The sequence below is a fragment of the Pithys albifrons genome, chromosome 3 (genome assembly GCF_047495875.1).
Source record: "Pithys albifrons albifrons isolate INPA30051 chromosome 3, PitAlb_v1, whole genome shotgun sequence".
In the NCBI taxonomy this organism is placed as follows: Eukaryota; Metazoa; Chordata; class Aves; order Passeriformes; family Thamnophilidae; genus Pithys; species Pithys albifrons.
The window spans coordinates 13,240,381-13,262,768 of record NC_092460.1 but is presented as its reverse complement, the minus strand read 5'-3'; the positions used below and the strand labels follow the sequence as shown (position 1 = coordinate 13,262,768).

At 43.5% G+C, this 22,388-nt stretch overlaps 1 protein-coding gene across 19 annotated transcripts in view; it reads left to right on the top strand.

The window, feature by feature from the left end:
- The window catches only part of ATP2B2 (ATPase plasma membrane Ca2+ transporting 2), a 420,524-nt gene that overhangs the window by 142,407 nt on the left and 255,729 nt on the right, over window positions 1–22,388 (top strand). For all 19 annotated transcript variants that reach the window (XM_071550496.1, XM_071550495.1, XM_071550497.1 and 16 more), the window contains exon 3: window positions 2,211–2,315. The gene's annotated coding sequence lies outside the window, so the exon portion shown is untranslated. The remainder of the gene's footprint in view (window positions 1–2,210; window positions 2,316–22,388) is intronic.

Sequence of the window (22,388 nt, the reverse complement as noted above, 5' to 3'; positions counted from 1 at the left end):
GACACCTCCCTCTTTCCCAGGTTGCTCCAAGCCCCGTCCAGCCTGGCCTTGGACACTTCCAAGGATGGAGCTACTGTGGCTTCTCTGCACCAGGGCCCCACCACCCTCACAGGGAAGATTTTCTTACTAATATCCCATCTAATCCCACTCTCTGTCAGTTTGAAGCCATTTCCCCTTGTCCTGTCACTCCAGGCCCCTGTAAATAGTCTCTCTGCATCTTGTTGGCTCATTTAGGAACTGAATGGTCACAATTAGGTCATCTTGAGGCTTCTTTTTTCCAGACTGAACAATCCCAACTCTCCCAGCCTTTCCTTGTACCCCTCTAATCATCTCCTCTGAACTCACTCAACAGCTCCATGTCCTCCCTGTGCTGGGGACCCCAGGGCTGGAGCAGCTCTGCAGGTGAGATCTCACCTGAGGGGCAGAACCAACCACCCCTTCCTGCTGTCCCTGCTGTGGGACCAGCCCAGGGCATGGGGAGTTCTGGCTGCTCAGGCATGTCCAGCCTCTCCCCCACCAGCACTCCCAGGTCCTTCACCCCAGGGTGCTCTGCCCCTTTTCATCCCCAGCTCCCAATGATTTCCACAGACACGAGGGAAGAGACAGTTTGGAGCCATTGTGTGCTCCTGGAACACTGCATTGTGGCACACTAATCTTCAAAATATATTTGAAATGCGGTTTAAAAAGGAATGGCGTCCATGTCCTGAAATTCCCAGCTAAAATCAGGCAAACTAAATTGATCTAAGTTATGGTAAGGATATCTAAGGGATGTTGTTATCCTTGAAACAAGTACTATGAATCCAAGCAATATGGAACTTAAATGTATTTGGACAGTTTCAACTTTCATTTGGGCACAAGGTGGAGACTGAATCAAGTCCACGATGTGCAAAACCTTGTTGAAGTTTAGTGGCAGGAGCATGGGGAAGCTCACTCCTTTCTGTTAATCCAAGCTGAAGCAGATGTGGCCTTACTGGGGTCTGCAGGGAAATCCTCATTTATAATAGAAGATGTTTTCACATAGTGTTCAAAGGGCATTAAACAGTCGTGGTTTTGCAAGCAGAATCCAAACGTGATTTACTGAGGGGTGTGATGGATTGATCATTAGCTGGAGCTTACAAGTCAGAAGTGGCTGTTTGCTCTACCCAGAGAATCCCCTCCGGCTCTGCCATATGCTCTTGTTTGACACAAGAGTAACTGAATATATTTCTGTGACTTGGGTCAAAAATGGCATTGCAGTGGAGCACAATGGTTCCCCTTTAATATGAAAATATAAAAACTTGAATTCTTTTTTCTCTCTCCTTCTGGTGTAGTGTTGGTGTGTTCCCCAGAACACTTGCATCCAGCCCAAGGAGGATTCTCCTTGCAGAATGGCTGCCTGTCATTTCAGTCCACCCACTAGAGCATCTCTTATGAAACCAGAATGTCACTTATTCATCATGACATCCATATGTTGACCTTAAGACCTCTCAATTATTCACTCCCAAGTTCTTATGCAGTGCAAGGAAAACCAGGGGAATGTCTGCCCTCTGCCTTTCCCTCTTGCACAGACACAGAACACACACAGACCCACAACCCTGACCAGCTGCTCTGCTCTTCCCCTGCCCTCTCTGAGAAGAGCCAGAGCAGCAGCTCCTGAAGCCACCATGATGAGCACTCCCAATTTTGGTTCCTGCTGCCTCCTTCTTCTTGGCTCTTCTTGGCCTCAGACTTCCCCTTCCCACTTTTCACCTCCTTCTTAGTGTTCTGAATTTGTCTTGTTAGTACTGAATATTACTAAGGTTGAGTAGATGTTCTGGAGCAGCTTGAAGTCCTGAAGGTTTGGAGTTATGTTCCTGTAGCTATTTTTAAAGATGATGGGAATTCCGTGCAGTTGTAAGTCTCCAAAGGGCTGTGTGCATAAAAAGTACAATTTATTTACATTTCTGAGAGGCCAGAGGGGCTACAGCTCTGATAAGTGGATGAGAATGAGAGATTGTTGGGACTGAAGCCCATAGTTTCCAGCTTTTAATTCACATCTTTAGTCACAGAGTTAGAACTTTCTAATCACATTATTTTACTGCAAATGTCCATAACTATTTATGACACTGGATGGTTGCTCTTGGATCTGTTTCTCCTGTGGGGTATCCTTTAGATCAATCCTTGTTTGTTCTATTAATTTGCTTAATTCCCTGGGGTTTGTCAAGTCTCATTATCTTCTTTCTTTCTTCCAGTTTTGAAATCAAGATTGATTAAGCACCACGAGAAGCCCCAGCTGGTTATGTGACTTGGAACCCTGTTTATGAAGCACTCGGTCGTTTTCACAAGGTGACAGCACTGTGAGTTGTTTGTTTCTTTTTCTCCACAAAATGAAACATCTGTTGTTTTAACCGAATAGAAATTCTAGAACAGTCTTGAGGATTTCAACTCTTATTGGTAAATACAATCTTAATTTTTGGTTCAGTGACACCAGCCAAGGCAGCAGAAGTGCCTTGTTCACTTGCCATTCTCCTCACCAGAGATTTATTCACTGAATGCTGCTCCTTGTGGTTCCCCAACCTCTGAGGAGAGCTCCCTGCTGTAGGAAGATCAATCTGCTCCCTCTCTACGCTGTGTTGACTCGAGTGTGGCATCGGTGACTGTGACAAATGGGTATTCTGGACTGCACGGATGGTGCAGAGGGAGGTGGCAGTGCCACTCCATGGCACCTCAGCACACAGCTCAGGCAGCATTCTGGATCCTCCCCCACCCCTCAGACCCTGAGAGTTTGGACTAAGTAATGCTTCTTCCTCTGCCCTTCTTTTAGACAGTGTTTCCCCACAATTAGGAATTCGTTCCTCATAAGACAAACCTTCAATTTTATTTACAAAATAGGATTGCACAGATAAAGTTCCAGCAGCAATATTACCTGGCTCATATATCATGAGCTATGTTTTATAAGGTCAAACTTCCCAGAATTATTAGGTACAGGTGGAGTGCTGGTATGTCCAGCATTAGGCCATATGTGGTATGAATCTTTTCCAGTCATGTGAAAATCTGCCTTAACAGTGATGAGGGTTTAATTATTAGATTTTGGAAACCATAAATTGATGTGATGTTCCACTTAGACTGTCAGGAATTGAAGCAGCACCATCAGGTGTGGAGCAGCACCAGATTATCTCAAGCTTTTCTTTAGCCATAAGTGCATAGCAGGCAGGCAGGTTGGACTGGCTGACCCTCCTCACTGGGTTAAAGTGGCATTGCCCAACTTGCTCTAAATGTGTGAGAATTCCATTATTTGGTGAGTGAAAGCAGCATCTTCTTTAGGTATTTATTCTGAATTTTGTGTTGAATAGCAAGCGATTCTAGTGACTTGTATGTGGTGATACAATGCTTGTAAAGTCTGTATTTTCATTTGTTGCCTCTTCTTACTGAATGCTCATTCACCAAGAAGGGAAAATGAGGTATAATATTCAAACTATTTCAGAAAAAGAGGAAATAACACTCACTACCTACTAAAGTAAGTCTTGGGGTTATGAAATAGTAGAATTAATAAAGAAAAGTGAGTATGTACTGTTAAATAGAGTTTTGTACAGTGAAATATAAGCTTACTTTTGATTGTTATGATTACAAGATGTCTGAGCAAATATGCTTTATGACAATAAATATATCCCCAGTATGTTAATGAGATTAGTTAGCATGTTATTAGGAAAGAAAGAGAATCACATATAGACTTTTTTAACAAGTAAACCTTGGAAACAAAAACATCACAAGAATACCCTGTTGCTTTGGGGGTCTGCTCATAGAACACTTCCTGTCCTGTGATGTGTATGGAACCAGACTGAAAGCTTGACATGAAAAGCACAAGGAAATGAATAATACAGACAAAAAGGCTTTGCTAGTTTTCTGTGAGTACTTAAGGGAACTGTCCATACAATAGAGCTCTAAGTTCTGGGGAGCTGCTGTGGAGAAGACTGCACAAACTGGTTGTAGATTATTTATTTCCCTTGTTACTGTGTGTTAAAAACCCTGAAATAACTTAGGAAGTTGTTACAAAGTTTGTAAAAATAATTATATTACACCAAATAGCCCTTGCACAGCTTTCATGTATCCAAAATACTGTGTGATGTTTATGTGGATAGGAGTTACTCAAGGGTTTGCCCTCTTTTGTCACTAATAATTCCCAGATGATTCTACCAGGGTCAAAAGTGTACCTGTAGTTCCCACCTACATGTAAATGTTTGAGAGGCCCTTTTAGCTAAAACTAATCTCAATTACATCAAGATGTTCTGCTCAGTGCCTCTGTTCCTTCCATAGAGAGCAGAATGGAAACGTGGTCATGATGACTGTGTGGGCAACTGTGGCATCAAAGCATTGCTGAGTGCTCAGCATCCCTTCCCCTGCCAGTCTGGCACTGCAGCACTTTGGCACCACTGCTTTAAAGAAGGCTTTAATGGGTGCTACAGGCTGTGCAGACCAAATATTGTGCTTGTCTTTCAAAGTATTAGTGATTCAAGCTTCATTTTATTCAAAAACTCTTAAAACAAGTAGTCTATAATCTATTTGTCAGACATTTAATGTCTGTAAGAGACTCAAAAGCTAAGACAGACTTACTAGAGAGGGAACTTTCTTAGTCATTCAGCTATTAAGAAAGAAAAGCCTCCTAGAGGTTTTTGTACCTTTTTATTTTTGCAGAGTTTAAAATATCATCATTTTCTCTATTCCTGAGTGAATCTACACTAGTTTTAATTCCTGTTGTGAAGGCAAGTGCTGGGCACAGTCACACAATGTATTACCCTTGTAAAAATAAAGAATTGGAACCCCCCCAAACAACCCTTCCTAAAGCACCCTCTGCCTTCAGCCTCTCTCATCCTGTTCCAGAGGGATAGAATGGACTGGCTCCCTGGAGTTCACTGTCATAGAATCATAGAATGGATTGGAAAAGACCTCCAAGATCATCAAGTCCAACCCTTGATCCAACTCCAGTCCCTTTACCAGATCATGGCACTCAGTGCCACGGCCAATCTCAGTTTCAAAACCTCCAGGGATGGGGAATCCACCCCCTCTCTGGGCAGCCCATTCCAATGCCTGAGCACTCTCTCTGCTAAGAAGTTCCTGATAACCAACCTAAACCTCCCCTGACAGAGCTTGAGCCCATCGTGCCCCCTAGTCCTATTGCTGAGTGCCTGGGAGAAGAGACCAACCCCCACCTGGCCAGAACTTCCCTTCAGGTAGTTCTAGACAGTGCTGAGGTCACCTCTGAGCCTCCTCTTCTCCAGGCTAAACACCCCCAGCTCCCGCATTCCCTTGCTGCCCAGCCAGAACTGAGATTCCAGCTGCATAAGGTGTTGCTCGTTCCCACTGATGAAGACAATGGATCTGTTCTGGTTAGCCCTTATGGGAGCTTTAAATGACATGAACCAGGAGGCAGCATTGCTCTGGCTGTGGGAATGTGGCTGCTGAGGCCAGGAGTGCATAAGGATTATTTCTTCCCAAGGTCTCTGTGGCTGTTGTCCTCTCCTAAAGATTCCCATGTGGAATCCTTGCTAGGTTTGTTCCATCGTTCCTGTGATTTATCCGAGTTATTCAGGGCGGTGCTTTGGGCTGTGCTGTTGTTTCTGTGCTCAGAACTGAGCTGGCAGCTGGGACTGAGAGTGCAGAGGCTGAAGGAAGGGTTGGACCTGCAGCCCCCTGCGCAGCTGCACCTGCATTTCCCCTCTGCCCTGTCATTGCAGGGCCCCGGGAGGCCACTGGAACTTTGGGCTTTTCCAGGAGTTCCAATAACCTTTGGCAAACTGCTTTTGTCACTTCCCCACCTACACTGGAGGAAAGAGGTCCAACAGCAGAGCGTGGGATCATGAGTCTCACTGCACTGCAATGCTTGGCACAAATTATCCGTCAGCTCATCCCAAATGATGGCATCCATGGCAGCAAAATTGGGTTTATAGGTGTGATGAAGGACAGTGCCATCCATCTATTTCTGTGCATCTTTTCCTGGGATTGTCCCCTGTGTTTTGAAGGGGAAGAGAAGCACGTTCCATTTTCTGTTAGATGGGAACACGTTGATATTCACTCAGAAAGGCTGTGCAGAAACAGAGTAATCTGTAACTTCAGTTACCTGTACAGTCATCTTTTTGCACAACTAAATATATAAATATCTGTGAATATATCTGAACTCCTGCTCTTTTGAAGAGCAAACTTCCTTTAATTAAATCATCTTTTCCTGCTCTCTGAAGTTAGTGACATTTTATAATCCTACAACTCCTGCTTAATTTCAGGTCTGTGTTATTTTAATAGGTCAGCAAGGATAATATTGCAACATCTCTGTATTCAGGGAGAGGGTAACAGGAGACAGCAGTTCTTGCACAGGGTTTCTCAGCAGTAGATCTTGAGGTCCATTAGAGAAAGGATGAGTTGTGATCTCTGTTTTGGAGGTGATGGAGACTTTGGCCCTTTGGGGTTATCCAGCATGTCTGAGCAAACCTCTCTTCCTGTGTTCTATTGACTAAACATCCCAGTGCAATGACTCCCCTGAGCAATATATTAAATTACGATATGGACACACAAAAGCCAAAAGAGTTAATGGTGTCTTAATGGAATAAAATAAAGGGTTTTTTTTATTTTGAAACAGAAAAAATTAAATGTATTCCTGCAGAGTTGTGTGTTGTGTGTGCTGTTCAAATCACCCATTGGATTTGAACATCTGAAACACAGAGTTAACATATAATACCAGTTTATTTCCTTATTATTGACTGTTACCTGGGATTTAAATATTTTTCTTCTGTCTTGGTGTGAAATGGTTTTTGAAAAATGGCAATGAGCAGCAGTGCCAGGAGCTGGTTTTCCTTTCTCCACCAAATGCATGGCACTTGGGCAGGGGTACAGAGGGTGATGGTGCTCCACAGGGTTCCAAGGAGTTGAGTGAGGTTGGGGACAGCAAATACCAGGTGAGACTTCAGTAAACACTAATTATTAATGCAATTATATCTTACTTTAGATGCACATTTCTGATTTAAAATATCTTGGAAATATTCAATATAATTAAAAAGATAAGAGCTGTATAGTAATAATGAAATTCTTTTGTAATATTTGTATTTTTAAAAAGAATATATTTTAGTTTTGCATGTTGGGGGTAATTTTAATCTTGTCTTTACTGTTCATAAGAATGGATTTGCTTCCCTGTCAGCAGAACAGCTGTTGTGAGGACTGACTTTGATAATTTGGCATTAATGAGATGCTCTGAGAGGCCTTTGTCTGGTGCATTGCTCAGTAATGTCACTGAGAAAGAGCATTTGTCCACAATTTCTGTGCTGACCACTCTGTGTGGCGTCCTTTACAGGTGCTATTGGGCACATTTTTCTTCTCTGTTTCTCTTGACTTTGAAACAGTCCTTGATAATGCCAATAAATCACTTGTAGTCAAGGAACAACCTGTCCATGAAGTGAAATTCGTGTCCGCTCCTTGCTGGTTGAGGGTTGTTCCTGGCAGGAATTTGGAGGAATGTAACTGTATTTTTCCTGGCTTCTGGCTCTTCCTAAAGCCCAGATTGAGGCTTTTCTGCTGGTTTCTCCTAATACAGAGCATATAAATGAGAATTTCCTTAATGTCACACTCAGAGGGCTGAGTGCAATTCAAATGTTAATATGCAGAAACCAAGTCTCACAAAGGAGTGTGTGAACATTTGCCTTTATTCACTATATTACAAAGGATATGTGCCATGTCTTGCTTGACACTTATCACATACTACATTGTACAAATCCACCCTTAAAGGCAGAAGAAGCATTTCCTTCTGACATAGTTTAAGCCTTATGATCCCATGGAAAAGGGAAAGTTTCCTTTCATGACCCCACCTGAGCCTGTTTTGCTGATTCCTCAACCTTCTCTCCCATCCCCGCGTTAAGTTTCCCTTTTTCAAGGAGAAACTGAAATGAATATATCCAACAGAGACTGGATTGAGGTTTTTTTTCCAGCTGACTTTGTATTAATGTTTTCCTGGGTGTTGGAAAATCTCTCACTGACTTTGGTGTTCTTTCCTCTCTTTTTCAGTTTGCCCTGCAAGTGCAGCTCCTTGCTGAGATCAGCCTTAGCTCAGTTCAGACAAACTGCTAGTTCCTTTTTTCCCTAATTATTATTAGGGTGTCTGTTGTGCTCTCAGATCTTGTTTAGCAGCTTTAGATTCTCAGTCTGTGTTTTGCCTGCTGTTGCCCACGGCTGCTGGAATTCTCTTGGCTTCTTGAATGGTGCACTTGTACACAAAGTGGGGAAACTCTGGTTGCTTTCATTTTGGTGATCCAACCACTTTGTGTTGTGACCCATTTTCCCCCTGGAGAGTTCATCTAAGCCAGTGATCCTGATACCTCTGTGGAGTGGGTGTTTGATACTGGCCAGCTTTTGCAGGGTTGTGGAATCCACTGCACTTCTACAAATCTTTCCCTGAGCTGGAGAGTCCTCGGGAGCAGCCAAGGAAGCTGGAGAGGAGTTTGTGACCTCCCTCCTCATGCTCCTCTGGTCACCGTGACCACCTTGTGCCTCAGGCTTGGCCCTGCCTTCAGCCTCCTGCTGTCTTTGCTCCTTTCTTCTCTGTAGTACTCCAAGACAGAGGCTTCTTACTGTTTGTATGGACTGAGCAACTTGTTCTTGAATCTCATTTTGGATTTCTCAGTAATGTCTCTGCAGATGTTGGTGCTTCAGCCCTCAGGGAGGGCTGTTTGCTTTGTGTGTGTGTGAGCAGCACATGGGCTGCAGGCAGCTACTGAAGCTCACAAAATAGTTAAGAACATGTTTAAATGCAAAGTCTTAGAGAAAATGCAAATTTTTTACTTCTTACTTTTCTCTTGATTCTCATGATAGATTTCTGGAGAGTGCTCTGAGGCTTTTTTCCTCTGTGCTATCACTGTTTTGCCTTCATGCTTATGCTAATTGTCTTTCTTTGCCAGAGCCCCCTAACACTTGTTATCAGTAGCTACGATTTCCTGCCACCTGTGGTGGAATATATTTCTTCATTATGAGCTTTTTGCTGCTTCCTCAAGTTTTGGCTTTGATTAGCTGCTGTGGAATTCTAACATCTCACCACTTGTCCTGCAAAACTTCATTATCTGATAGATATGAAAATTGCTGTTGCTGTTATATTGGCCCAGCTCACTTTGTGCCAGTTGCTGGTACCAGAGCTGGGCTGAACTGGGACTAAATTCAGTGCAAGAGAATGGAAGATGAGTTTTGTGGGGCTGGTTTTGGGTTTGTGTTGGTGGGGAGTTTCCCCTCCCCTTCCTTTAAAGTGAAAGAGCACTGGAAATGCCAAGGCTCAGTTGAGAGTCACTTATCTGAATTAGGTTGGAATATAGTAGAGATTTATTGTAGAAATTCAGGCTTTTAAAGTCTGAATTTGGTGGACATTTTCTTAATCTTATTTGCAGCAACTTTCCATCAATATTTTATGGATTGTCTTTTCCAGGATCTGTTTAAAATGGGAATTAAGCAGAGGTTTACCACTTGCTGTTAAATCTTCGTGGACTGATGTGCTGAATCCTTCTACCCAGATCCAAACAAAAGAGAACATAATTTACACCAGCTCCTGGCTTTATATTGTTTCAGTCCATTAAATGGACTTTTTTAAATTCAGTCTAAAAACCCCAAACTTTTTATCTCAGGAACAGCTGTCCAGCTCCTCATCTGTAGTTTGTAGTTTCTCCTCTCCATCAACATCATCTGGAAGAAGGATAAAAATGATGGATTTGTTAAGAATGTGATAAAAAGCAGCATTTGTGTATACGAAGGCAAATGTAAATTATAATGAAATTCCAGCATCGAAAAGGAGACTTGGCAAGTGCAGATGTGCAGCTTAAACAGTGTAGGAGGAGAGAGAAGTGGTTTTGTTTCCTTGTGCTGAGCTCTGGTGGAGCAGCTGGTGTGAGCTGAGGAGCAGAGCTGGAGTGGCAGCACAGGTAAAGGTGCTGCTGCTGCCTGGGCTGCAGCAATCCAGCTGATGCTGGCTGGAAAAGACTGCTGAGCAGCAACACTGAAGAGAAAAAGAGAGCAGAGAATAAGTTTCCATAATCTTTATTGATGTTTCTATCTTTACTCTTTCAAATCTCACTTTACTCTTTCAAATCTACCCCTGGGATATAAATGGTAGCTTGGAGGGAGTGAGTCCATATTAGTCTATAGGAAATTGTTTGTTTTGGGCCCTCTAAGCCTGTTCATGGAACTGTCCAAGACTGGGAAAACCACTGGAAAAGCTGTAAGGCTGACCTTGATGTGTTCCCCTGTGCCCAGTTCTACCAGATACCTTTGGGAGCTGCTGGGCTGCCACTGCTCTCAGGAGCTGGGACTGGTGGCCTTTAGCTCTGCAGTCTGGTTGCTTTGGGGTTTTTTTGGGAGGTTTTCTGGGGGGGAGTTTGGATGGGTTTGGTTTTATTTCCTCTCTCCCCAACCCTCCCTGCTGGGTGATTCTTCCTTTGCTCACCATCCCACAGGTGCCCAGAGCCCCCAGTGCTGCTGGGGCAGGTGATTCCCTGCTGGGAATGGCTGGCAGTGCTGCTTGAGAAACCAACCCCACTGAAATGGGAATGAAATGGGTGCCCAATGGGCAGAGAGGAAACTTTCCAATACTCACCTCTTTTCCTTCCAGCATTTCTGCTTGGCAGTGTTGCTTCAGAGATGGGGTGGCAGTGGGGCACATATTTGCAAGGTGGTGACATCAAGGGTACAGCTGAGTCTACATTTTCTCAGAAACTTTTTTTATCCCCAGATCCCATGAAGTAACATTCTTGAAAATTGGCAGGCCCAGGGCAGTGACCCTTCCCCTGGACTCTGCCTTGGGGAGGCCACACTTTGAGTGTTGTGTTCAGTTCTGGGCCCCTCAGTTCAGGAAAGAGATTGAGGGGCTGGAGCGGGGCCAGAGAAGAACAACGAGGCTGGAGAAGGGACTGGAGCACAAGTGCTGTGGGGAGAGGCTGAGGGAGCTGGAGGTGTTTAGCCTGGAGAAGAGGAGGCTCAGAGGTGACCTCAGCACTGTCTGGAACTGCCTGAAGGGAAGTTCTGGCCAGGTGGGGGTTGGTCTCTTCTCCCAGGCACTCAGCAATAGGACAAGGGGGCACGATGGGCTCAAGCTCTGCCAGGGGAAATTGAAGTTGGAGAGCAGCAAGAAATTCTTTGCAGAGAGAGTGCTCAGGCATTGGAATGGGCTGCCCAGAGAGGGGGTGGATTCCCCATCCCTGGAGGTTTTGAAACTGAGATTGGCCGTGGCACTGAGTGCCATGATCTGGTAAAGGGAGTGGAGTTGGACCAAGGGTTGGACTTGATGATCTCAGAGGTCTTTTCCAACCCAATCCATTCTGTGATTCTGTAATTTGTAGGGATGATTCAGGGAACCACAGAGTTTTCATGCAAGGTTTGATGGAGGTTGTTGTTGGTTTTTGCATGTTGATGGTTTCCTTTCCAAAAGAAGGAAAAGAGGGAGGAAAAAATCCACCTGATGAATCCAAGTAAAGAGCCAGCCCAATTGTCTTAGCATTTCAGAACAGAATTAAAAACCAGCAAATTGGATTTGCAAAGGGTAAAGGAGGGGGTTGCAATGGTTAAACATGAGATCATGAAGGATCAAATTAAGAAAGGGAGAAAGGAGGAAAAAGGGTCACGCTGTGAACCTGAAAAAGTAATTTTGTTGCAATCCGTATCAGAAAAAAAAAAGGCAGAGATCGAAACTCTGCAAGTCACAAGAATTTTGCATATTGAGAATTTAGAAAGAGCTTTAAAGCAGAGGATTTTTTGCCTGTCCGTACACACTCTAATAGTCCATCACCAGCCCCAAGGTGCAGGAAGATTTAAACCTGTGAAAAGCTTCACTTGTTTCCCATCTGGAGCCTCCGTGCAATCCTTTGACTTTACTGCACAAGCCTTGATCCTTGTGGTGGTGTTATTTTTTTTTCTCCATAAGCTTTGTGTGTGACAAGGCTTTTGTTACTTCTGCAGTCAAACCTGAGTCAAACATAGATAATTTTCATACTATATGTTAAAAAAGCCTCACTTAGATTTTTTTCCTTGCTATGCTTATGAAATGCTTGTTGTGCTCACAAAAAATTCTCTCGTTGATTGTGTCACATTTTAAAGTTCTCAATGGTGGTTCAAGCTTTGTTGAAGAAGAAGGAAAAGAAGTTGGCAACTTGCAGGAATGATTCATTTTGAGCAGCTATTTTGGGGTCTCGCATCATCTGAGCGCTCAAATGGGTGGGAAAATGGTAGTTTATGCACCTCCTCCTCCCAGCTATTGAAATGAAAATCCAGAAAACCTGACCAGGAGATTGTCACTGGTGTCTGTTTGGAAAGAACATCAAAAATACAGTAGGGGAAGAAGATGGGAGGTCCCAGGGGTGGGGAATGGGGGTTAACTGGGAAAGGCAGGAAATCCTGTGGGCACCATCCAGAGTGACACTTGGCTTGGAGCCACAGATGTTTGCAGGGCCTGTAGATAAAATCACCCAAAGCAGCTCCACTGAGATTAAAGCTGCAGGAAGGCAAAAGATAAGCTCTGCATATGTTCTCACACATTGAAGCAGAAGGAACTGCTCTCAGAAATGGTTTGGGGCTTGTTTTTTACTGGCTGGGAAGGATGGAGAAGAAAGGGAGAGGATGGGTCTCTCACTAGTGCATGATGGCTGGATGGGGTGAGACCTCTGGGAAAAAGAAGATCAAAGAGCTGAACTTTCCAGTGAGAGAACTTAGACATTTATAAAATATTACTTTTTTTTAAAATATTTTGCATTGTTTAACAGTCCAGTTATTTTTATTGCTGTGCCTACTGGCTTGAAGTTGCTTTTAATCTGTTCTGTGATGTGCAAAATTGAATATTATGAGCAAACAAAAATACTATGAGAACATTAGGATAATATTTATGACAACTACTGGTAAAGAAACCAAATCCTAAAACTGCTGTGCACTTTGCTCGTATTTAATCATAATAAAGGAGTAGATTGAAAGAAGTTCCTTGCACCTTTGAATGGGCAGCAAATGAATTTAATGAAACTTCTGTTACAGTGGCCTTGTTTCCTCATTGATTATTAAGAAATAATCCAAATTTCTCAAGGCAGGAGGAAGTCATGTATAAAAATATAATTCTAATAATAGTTTTCACTCAAGCTGTGAATAATAGTTTTAAAGGTGTTGTTTAATCTCTCTGCAGTGCTGTTTTTCTTGGTGGTTTAAAGGCTGCAGCTGTAACTTAAGCCAGGCAAATGTCCTGAGAGTTCCCTTTGCCCAGTTTGACCACTCAGCTCTGAATATTCACTTTTTCTTCCTGAGCAGATGGGATTCCAAGTCTGTGCAGAAATACTGTCAGAAGTATTTCCTTGAGTGCTTCTTCTGTTCTGGTTCTTTTCACAGCTCTCCTTCCATTTGGGACATGTTTGGTGTAGGAAATATTTGTTCTGACAAAATATTGAAAGGTGAACAAAAGGGAGCGTGCTCAGAGAAAGGAATAACTTTGTCTCCTCAAGCTGCAAAAATGCCTCATATTCTCAGTGTGCTCCTGTGTTTTGAATTTTGATAGACAAATATTATTGATGACAATACAACTCAGAGCTTTTGAGTAGTTCTCTAAGCTAAGATGTCACATCTCTTTCTAATGGTTCCTTAAAATTTCAAATTGATTTTTATCTTTTTTTAAAGTAGTCCTTTAACTCATATTCAGAATTAAAAAAAATCCTCCTAGAAGCAATTCTCAATACTTTATGCCAACTCCTATTGCAAAATGACCTATATCTTTACTGCAACTGATTTGAAAGTGCAAAAGGTCAGAAGTGTCCTAATGTGTTTTTGAACTCCACGTGTCAGCACAGCACATTTCAGAAGGGCTGTTGGGCCTCTCTGGAAACGGCATTTTTCTTTTGATTTTAGTTTTATACCTGCAAAGCATTAGGGGATATTCATTTCAACTGATGGCTGAAGGGTAAAACAGAAAATATATTTAGAATGGAAGGTGCATATTGGAAAAGATACGGGCTCAGAGGGATGTGGTATGAGGAGATATTTATATAGTTTAATTATTTAATGTGAGTGATGTAAGAAACTGTTTTAGTTATTTTTTTTCCATCTACTGTGCCAAATCTCCATGTTTTATTCGTCCTGGTTGGTGCAATATTATTCCTGACCTTGTTCCCTACTGAAGAGACATCTTACATAGCAGAATGTCATCTAAACCAAAGTATAATTTCCTAGAAAGCAGCCCCGAGCCTTGATTTATTTACTCCTCCTGCCTTTCCATCATCTACCATTTTGGCAGAGCTGCTCCTGTTGATAGTGACCTTGCAACATGACAGATTAATTCCAGGGTTTGGGAATCTGTGCAGGCTGCTACTCAGTCTTGTCTTTTACCATATGTGTTTGCAATATATTGTATTCTTTAATTCATTAAAGCAGTTTAACTTTGGAGAACCCAAACTCAAACGCAGGAGAAGCTTTAAAAGCTCATCCACTTTTTTCCTGCTCCCTGTGAATCCTTTGCCTCGACCTCTTCATGAGTCAGAATTCACAGGGAGATTTTGGTGCCTGGCTGTGAGATACACCCAAAATGTGTCCCAGATCTCAGAAGCCACAATGAACCAGCCTGTGATGCCCAAATGTCCCCTCCTGGCTGTGACCTGGCAGGAGGAGCTGCCCAGTATGAGGAGCCTCCTTGCAGGGCAGTGAAATTGGGCTCTTGGCAGGTCCCCACTCTGTTGGGAGGAGGTCATTTAGTACCTGCACTTAAAAAAGCAGCCACATCACCTCCTGGCTCCTCCCAGAAATCTCTGGGATACTTGAACTGCTTTGATCTTTAATCAAAATTGCTTTTGGAAAAACCCTTCACTGTCACTGTCATTAGTGGAGCAATTTTAAAGTGGGATTTTTAGGACAGAATTTAGGGGAACTTGTTAACCATTTCACAGCCCTGTTGAAAACCACTGTAGAGTTTGCAACATACTTGTTCTGTTTGCTTTTTCAATTGATCCATATGGTTGGTATAAATACACAGCACAGAAGGTGCTGAGAGGAACCTCTCAACAACTGGGAGCACAGAACTTCATTTAACATTAACTTCATAGTTGAGACTATGCCAATATATATTGCATGTGCTATTGTTGGAAAGGGAAATTAGTAAAAAGCCATGAGAACTAACTGGAAAAAGAGGCTCTAACTTCTGAGAGACACAGAAAATTCACTCTTGGCACCTGTGCCTGCCATGTAGTTTCCTGAGCAGGAATGATTTGTCTGACTTTGCACACCAAATAAGCACCACATACAGATGTTCTCCACTGGCACATTGCCACTGACTCTGAGAGCTTGAAATCAGAGCCACTCTCTGGTCAGTGAGCAATCATTATGGATGGCATGATTCAGTTCTTCATAATTCCTCTCCTCTTTTTTTTTTTTTTAACAGAATCAAAACTTCTCTGTGTCTTTGTGACCTTATATTTGTATTTGAGCTACTGCACCAGTTGGCTTCCATCTGGGATTTTCTTATTCCTGGAGCTGATGGATATCACCATGCTCTCCTTGGGCACTGATAATGGTCTCTAGTTGAAATTAAGGTCCATGAAGAAATACTTGTTGACCAAAGTAGAAAATAAAAATTCCATTTTCTTCTCCCTATAACTTCTTTCCTGTGTTTACCCCTGTAGTGAGCTGGCTGGGGAAGGGGAAAAAAGCAGAAACATTTTTTTTGATGGAGCTTCAGGAAGACTGAAATCAAATTTCTGTAGATAACAGGTCTCTGAAATGTCTTTCCCTGAGGTCACACCAAGTTCTGGTGGTCACACATGGGGAGAAGAGCTTTGGAGGCTGCACCTGAGGAGGAGGAGGAGGAGGAGAAGGAGGGAGATGTGGCACAGCTCTCTCTGGCAGGCAGCAATTCTGGGATCTGCTTGGAGATGCCCCATTCCAGCTAAAAGAGACACTTTACAATTGAAACACTTCACATTGTAAAACACTGTTGTACGAAACCTTCAGAACCTCCATCCAAACAGATAAACTAAATGAAGCAAAGATTGATGCAGTTTCTCTCTCCTGAGGTTGTTCTGGGATAACAGAGTAGTGTGACCCTCAGTTCTGGGCCCCTCAGTTGAGGAAAGAGATTGAGGGGCTGGAGCGGGGCCAGAGAAGAGCAACGAGGCTGGAGAAGGGACTGGAGCACAAGTGCTGTGGGGAGAGGCTGAGGGAGCTGGGGGTGTTTGGCCTGGAGAAGAGGAGGCTCAGAGGTGACCTCAGCACTGTCTGGAACTGCCTGAAGGGAAGTTGTGGCCAGGTGGGGGTTGGTCTCTTCTCCCAGGCACTCAGCAATAGGACAAGGGGGCACGGGCTCAAGCTCTGCCAGGGGAAATTGAAGTTGGAGAGCAGAAAGAAATTCTTTGCAGAGAGAGTGCTCAGGCATTGGAATGGGCTGCCCAGAGAGGGGGTGGATTCCCCATCCCTGGAGGTTTTGAAACTGAGCTTGGCCGTGGCACTGAGTGCCATGATCTGGTAAAGGGACTGGAGTTGGACCAAGGGTTGGACTTGATGATCTCAGAGGTCTTTTCCAACCCGATCCATTCTATGATTCTATTCTATGATTCTCACAGAGGCATCAGGTTTATTTCTCCCATCTGAATGGGAAATCTGAGTGCAGAGAACCTGCAGGACATGAACAAAGGCACAGCTCTGGGTGCCCCAGCTGGGCAGGGGTTAACCTGGGCAGCCCGACCCCGCCTCATCTCATGCCATAATTACTTTCAGCACCTTTGTGTCTAGGCCTAATTCATCTTGCAAAGATAAAGTAATATTTTTACACTTAACCTAATTCTTCATGTGCCAAATAACACAATTGTACAATGAAAACTTAGAGGAGAGAATGGGGGCCCATTCCTTGGGCAAGAGAAGGATTTGAGCAGGGAAATATGCAGGAGTAGAGGGAAATTCTGCCTCAAAACAAGTCGTGCTTCAGCCCTGGGATTTTGGGCAGTAAACTGAGATTTGCTGTGACGAGACATGACCAATTCCCCAGCAAACATTCGCGGATTTCCAAAGAGGCCATGGGTCAGGCAATATCTCCGTGCCATTAGTGCCGGTTTATGGGAGGTTCTCTACAATTCTGTCTTCCTAGTTAATTTTTAGTTTTGTACCAGTGCTCAGACACACTTTGTGCAAATATGCCTTGGTCCAGGCTAAAAAAAAAAACCGAACAAAAACCTGAGTCTGTCTAGTGTATTTGAAATAGGAGTGGCACAAGTTAGTGCAGATAAAGAGGGGAATATTTAAGAATTCCCAGGGTAGAAGAGACTGTAATTGCTCCTTGGCACCTGAAGAGGAGATCTAAAGTGTAGTCGATAGCTGTGTTGATGCTTTCTCCATTAACTCCTCTGTGTGTGAGTTATGTTTACAGTTGAATAATTGTTTATATGTAAATAAAGCTATTACATCTTGCTTTCCCTGCAAGGACGGTTTTAGCTTAATTATGTGGAAGAGTTGGTGTGGGGAGCGGGGGGGATGTTCATCTTGTGATTCTCTTTAAATTTGCTGCCTGTGTATTTGCTTCTTGCCACACTTAATTGAGGCGGTTTTTTTTTTCTTTCTGCATGGCAAATGTGCTCTCTGTCCTTCTGATTTGAATGTAATAGGTGACATTTTCAGTCTTGCTGGAGAATTAAGTAAGGTGACCCGTAGGTGCTTTTCGGGGCACCCAGGTGGGCTGAGATAGCGCTGCCATTTCTCACTCTGCCTGTTTGAGCAACTGTAGAATCGCTTTGGCGTTAATCGTATTGTGGCTTTCTTACGGGGCGAGAGAAGAAAAATCCTGAATTAATCGCTTCAGTGGACCTTGGCTCCTCTTGCAGCAAAGTTTCACTGCTGTAAATGCTCGGTATTGTGTCAGTTCCCTCGAAGTCATTATCACCTACACACTGGGTGTCAAGTGCTGCTTTCTAAAGAGATTAGTACCTTTTCCTCCTCCTCCTCCTCCTCCTCCCTCACGCTTGTACAGCTAAGGAGAAGAAAATCCAAATTACCGCAACCATACAGGATGTGAGCTGGAAAATAATGCCCTGATTCGGTTGCTGTTTCAAGGAGAGAGACGTGAGATGCAGGATTTTATTCCTCCTCCCTGGCACTTGGCTGCTGACCTGCTTTCCCCTGACGTCAGAGAAAGCTGGAGCGGGGTAGGGCAGAGCAGAGAGGGGCTGGAAGCATCGCAAACGCTCCCGGCAAACGCTCACCCCGCGAACCTTCCCGGCAAACGCTCACCCCGCGAACCTTCCCCGCAAACGCTCCCCGCGAACGCACCCGGCAAACGCTCCCGCAAACCTTCCCCGCGAACCTTCCCCGCAAACGCTCACCCCGCAAACGCTCCCACATCCGCTCCCCGCAGCCCCGGTCGGTTCATGGAGTAAACAGGAGTTGGAAATAAAGCAGAGGAGAAAACCCAGGTAGTCGCTGCCTTTGGAATAGAGAACAGAAGCAAAACCGCAATCAAAGTAACAATAAAACCAAATCCTAATCAAAGGGGACCTTGAGCGGGAAACTATTTTTTTTTGTTGTTTTTTTTTCTTTGTTGCTTCTGTAACATACCCAGGAGAAGGTTTGGCTAATTGGACTCAGCAGGTTTTTGCAGCCACCTGGCAATGACCACTCACACCTCTTGTTAGAGCAGGAATTGGTTGTCTTTTAACAGGCAGGACTGGCAAAACCAGAAATCACAGATTAATTAGAAAAAAAAACCAAACCAAAAAGGAGCAAAAAATTCAGTTTACGTTGTTGATACCCCATTCCTTTAGATACCACCTGTGCACACAGTGAGGATACCCAGAACTGGAAGGAAAGGATGACAATGGAAAAGGTAATAGAAATATCCCAAGCAAAACACACTTGTAGCAGTGATGCAGGGAATACCTGTCTTTGTAGGACACAAAGAACAGGAGAGTTCTTTGATTTCAGCTTTTTTAACAGAGGTGAAAAAGAGACAACAGAATGAGCTGTTGTGAAATTGGACATGATGCCACACTGGAAAAGTGGGGGGCAGGAGGAGGAGCTTTTCTTTCTCATATCTTAATTTGTCTTAAGTTTCCAACTCTGCTGGCTGAGCATTGTCTGGATCTTCCTGCTGAAATCTGCACAGTTCCAGTTCAGGTTCTATAGAGCACCACAATGGCACCAGCAGTTTGGGCAATGGTCTGCCTGTGTATTCCATGGAATTTTCATTTCAGAATATTTGCCAGGTCTGTTCCCCTCATCCTTTCTGGAGGAGTGGGATGTTTTTGGGGCAGAGATTTTTAAGCTGTGGTACTACTAACGTCACTAAGGCAGTGCCTTGTGCAGGCAGTTCCTGCTGGATTGGCCTGGTCTCAGTGTTCCTCCATCACCCTGTTGGATCCTGGTGCTGGGAAGGCCAACAGTTGTTGGTTGTTGGCAGCTCCTCCACACAGGTGAGGGAGTCTGTGCTGTGAGACAGCGAGCAGAAACACAGGCACTGCACTGGGATTTGGGATTTGTGGAGGAAATGGGAAACCAATCTGGACATGCAGAGGGTGAGGTCCCACTGCAAGTGCTCCTGTACCAGTAACGGCAACCAACAGTAGGACAAGAGGGCCTGGGCTTAAGCTCTGGAGGGGAGGTTTAGGTTGGATATCAGGAAGAAGTTCTTTACAGAGAGAGTGGTCAGGCCTTGGAATGGCCTGCCCAGAGAGGGGGTGGATTCTCTGACCCTGGAGGTTTTTAAGGTGAGACTGGACGTGGTACTGAGTGCCATGATCTGGTAATCACAGTGGGGTTGGATTAAGGCTTGGACTTGATGATCTCAGAGATTGCTTCCAACCCAACTGATTCTATGAAAGTAATTTTGGAACTGCTTCCCTACAGAAAGCAGGGCTGTCAGCATCATGTTTTTCACATTTAAATAGTGGCCATATAAATAAAGCAAACTTCAGATCAGAGCTCGTTACAAGGAGCTCATGGACAACAGGCTGCATAAAGATGGTATTGGGAAAAAAAACCCCTACTGTTGAGGGGGTTTATGGCATTCCTGAAGCACTGATCTTAAAGGCTTTTTCCAACCTGAATGAATCTATATGTGGGGAATTGAAGAGATGCTCTAGGAGTTGCTCAGTTCATACAGAAACTTTACATTCACTAAATCCAAAAATTGTGTATGTTCTGAACTGTGTCAGGGGTTTTTGTGTTTTGTTTTTGGTTTTTTGTGTGTGTGTGTTTTTTTGGTTTTTTTCGTTTTTTTTAAGAGATCCCAGTTGAAATCTGAAGAAACAGTTACAACTCAGTTTTATATCTGAAGAGATCTGGAAATATAATTAAATCAAGAGGGGAAATTTTTAATACAAGGAGGAAAGAATATGAGATTTGGAAGGTAAGCCAGAAAAGTCGAAATTGCTTCATGAGATCAGGCAGAAAAGCTGGCATGGGGTTTCTTCAGATTCCACTCTTGTATTGACTTTCATGCTTAAAAAGTCAATGTTCTGGGAATTGACCAGATTGGCTGTAGGTTAAAAACTGGGACAAAGGCTCCTTGAACAGTTTTGAGGTTTTTCTAATCCATGAAAATAAAAATGTTTTTAAGAACTCACTGGGAAAAGTCTGTAGTCCTCCTCAGCTCTGTGTGCTTCAGAGTTGAGTTTACAGCTCGAAATTTTTGCTGCAATGCAATAGAGTGCCTTAAAATTCCCCAGTGCTTTGACTACTTAATATTTATTTCATATTTACCTGGTAGATTGTATCTGTCTATGAATGACCTTCAATACTGCAAGATTATCTGAGTGTTTAGCAATCTTGTGTTTGTCCTCACTGTGCATCTGGGAGATGATCTATCATGTTATATACAGGAAACAGCCATGGTGAAACTAAATCACTTGGTCAAGGTTACAGGGAGAATTTGAGATGGATGTTGAAATTAAATCTAGATCTTCCTAGCCCTGAGCTAATCCTGTTGCAGCATGGTCACCCTCTATTTGCAATCTCTTCTGTCATCACAGGCATGTTTGTGGCTTTGGCTAAATTTGCTACAGACACAAAAAGCTGGAGACACTTTCACTGAGAAGCTTTAACCAAGCAGCCCCTCTCCCCCACCCAATCTATTGAGCAGAGTGAATCTCTACTTCTTTAATGCTGGGAAGAATTTAGAGTTGTTGGGCAAGCACAAATTCAGAGCTCAAAAGAGCCTCAGTTAAAGTTCTGGTTGGCTGGAGAGGAAGCACTTCATTTGAGGTGATATTTCCATGAAGTATCTGGGAGGTGGTTTGAGGATGAGGAGCGGAACCGAGGTCAGAATGGAAGGAGTTGTCCTGGCTGGAGATCTTGGTGACAGGCAGGGGCTGCTGAAGGTGCAAACACAGGGGTCACTGGATAGGTGAGGACATGCCTGCATTGCATTTAGGCAGAGCTGTCAAACTTAGTTTTTAAATATCTGGCTTTGAATACTGATCACATAATTGGGGCAGTGTGGAGCTCAGCACAGATTAATTGCTTGGTTCTTCACACTGGTATTTTTCAGGATGACATAACTGAACATAAGCTGTGCTAACTTTCATTCTTTTACAGCTAAATATACATCTCTGTAGTCTTGTTGAGATGGAGCTGATTGTGTGGTGATGGAGAGGCAACATTTTATGTAAGGCGTGTGTAGGAGATCTGAGAGATCTCCACAGGGATCATATTAGAGCTCATAAATGTGGAAAGGGTTATTTACAGACCAAGTATGGAGTGAGAGAGGAAGGGAGTAAAGGGTCTGAATCCCACATTATCTCCAGAGAAGGGCTGAACATCACACTGTTTGCTGCAGATAGACTGAAATTGATGCTTGATTTCTTTAAGTGCCATATTTATAAGAGATGGGCTATTGGTTTGAAAATCAAATGTCTTACTAAGTTCACTCTTCTTCTTGAGGTCTCAAGCCTTTAAAAAAAAAAAAAAGAAAAATCCAAAGAGCTCTTTAAAGTGATCACTAAATCTTTGTAAAAGTGTATTACTTAAACTGGACTGGATCCTGATTTTTTGTGTGTCCAGTGGGAAATTCTTTAGTTCTTCTTGCTGAATGCACAAGTCACTGGTTGTGTCCTACTATCATTACTTGGCCTGGTTCTGTAGGGGATGGGGAGACAGAAGTTCCAGGCCTGCATTGCCCTGCCTGCCTTCCAGAAAGGACTGAAGGCACTGACTTGCTGCTGATTCTGCACACCGGGGTGTGGCACAGAGGGAACACCCCGGCAATCACATCCTCTATTCATACTGCCCAAAGAAATGGTGTGGTTGGGTTTTCTCAGGAAACAGGAGGAAAAAAAAGCCCAATTTTCTTACAAGTGAGGCAATTTTCCTCTTTGCAGACGGTAATCTCATCATATCTGGCCTTTGTTTGTGAGGATTATTATCTTTACCTTCAAGGAAATACAGGATCCCAGACTTGTATAAATTAAATCTCCTGATGTGGA